The following is a 1,957-nucleotide window of genomic DNA, read 5'->3' as shown; positions in this document are numbered from 1 at the left end:
TTTGCAGGGTATTAATCAAGGACTAATACTTTTGGAGGCTTGGAGGTTAGCAAAGGAACCCCAAAGCCATCTTTCCCTCATCCTTAAGGCGAGGTACCACAGTGACACATCCATTTGGAGAGTTAAGCCAAATATACCAAATGTGCATTTTGGATACCAATTCTTAAGGTGAGACCTCTTTTGATTTCGGCCTCATTTTACCAAATTGTTGACGGCAATAGCTCCATTTGGAGTTCCCCTTGGTTCTCTCAATGGCAAAGTATTTATGATAATTTGATTATTCAACAATCTCTTTTTGTTTATCCTGCTACGGTTAAGGACCTTTGGATTCCAAACCGGAAAACTTGGAACGTGGATTTAATCAACTCTTTGTTCACTTCACATACTGCCAATGCTGTTCTGCAAACTCCAATTATTAATTCTTCGGGGCAGGATGTCCTTGTTTGGAAACTAACACCTGCACGTGCTTGCTCTTCAAAAAGTGCCTACAAACATTGTTTCAACTAGTAGAATGCCCGTGTGTTGCCATGGGCATTTTAAAAATCATTCTGGTTCATCATGATCATGTTTTACTGGAAAAAAATGTGATTTACGGATATATGATATTCCTCATTGCAATTAATTTCACTAAATTTCTCGATCCAAACTATGAGTAAGTGCAAAAGTAAATGAACCTGAGTTGAGTGGAATAAGGAAGGATCAAATGAATGAGCAAACAAATTGTGCACACGCCGTTCAGTTCTTCTCCATCAGAAAATGGAACCCAATACGTTGTTACTGCAGCATTGCATTGCTCCACGGAATTCATTAGCCTCGCTAGCGCTAAGGAACCCCATTTGGCCATTTATTCCGCCGTCGGCCTCAACATCGCCTCTCACATCTCTCAGCTAGCTCTGCCACGATGCCATGTCCTTCATGTTTCACTTCATCCTACATTACTCCCATAAGTACTCCCTCCGTATTCCTAAATATAAGTCTTTTTAAATATTCCAATAAGGGACTACATACGGAACAAAATGAGTGAATCTACACTCTAAAATATGTCTATATACATCTGTATGAAGTTTGTATTGAAATCTCTAAAAAGGACTTATATTTAGAAACAGAGGGAGTACTATTGTTCAAGCACGCATACCAGCCGTTAGATCAAGCACATCCAAACGGTTGCGATCCACCCTTTTTCACCCTCTCCTCCCATCGCGAGACGTCTCCCACACAGCGTCAACAACGCTCCTCTCATGCACGCGTCCAGTGTGGGTCATGGCCCCTCATGAGCCACCCTCACCAGCCACCGACCTCGTCGTAGGTCGCACCTTGCCACCCTCATCGCTGCCGCAACTCTTCCCTCTTCCTCCCTTCCGGTTACGTCATGTCGGCCATTTCAGATATGAAAAATGCCAATGAAGTTGTTGCAGCACGCACATGAGAAAACGCTCCCTCCCCTCGCCACCATAGAATTGTCGATGATGATTGTAGCTCTGTTCCATTGTCGCAACACCGTCGGTAGTGGTGGCAGCTCCTTCACCCGCGGTCGCAGCGTGGATGCAGCAAAATCCTTTGCCAGTTCGAGCATCCAGAAATGTCTACGCTGGCAATTTCATCGGCGAAGGTTCCAACATTCCGCAACCTGGCTCAAGTAGTAGCCGGTTCTAGCAAAATCGTTTGTTGGTTCCAGCATCCGCTTCACCATTCACAACATTGCCCAGTTGTGGTCACCATCAGGCCTCTCGTGTTCACGGGTCGTAGCAACCACCAAACACGGTTCCAGCATAATAATTTCACCGATGAAGTTACATGATAATTCTAAATCGTCACTTGATTTTGGAGCGATATTCTTCTTTCTTTCTTCCTTGCTCACGTGAACCCTCCTCAAACCCACCCAAACCACATGTGCTGCCCCGCCCTAGCCGACAACTCTGTCTTGTCGATGCCACACCAGAGCACATCCATCTACCCC

The sequence above is a fragment of the Triticum dicoccoides genome, chromosome 7A (assembly GCF_002162155.2).
Source record: "Triticum dicoccoides isolate Atlit2015 ecotype Zavitan chromosome 7A, WEW_v2.0, whole genome shotgun sequence".
NCBI classification, from domain to species: domain Eukaryota; kingdom Viridiplantae; phylum Streptophyta; class Magnoliopsida; order Poales; family Poaceae; genus Triticum; species Triticum dicoccoides.
The sequence above is the reverse complement of the archived record's forward strand: the minus strand, read 5'-3'. Positions refer to the sequence as shown.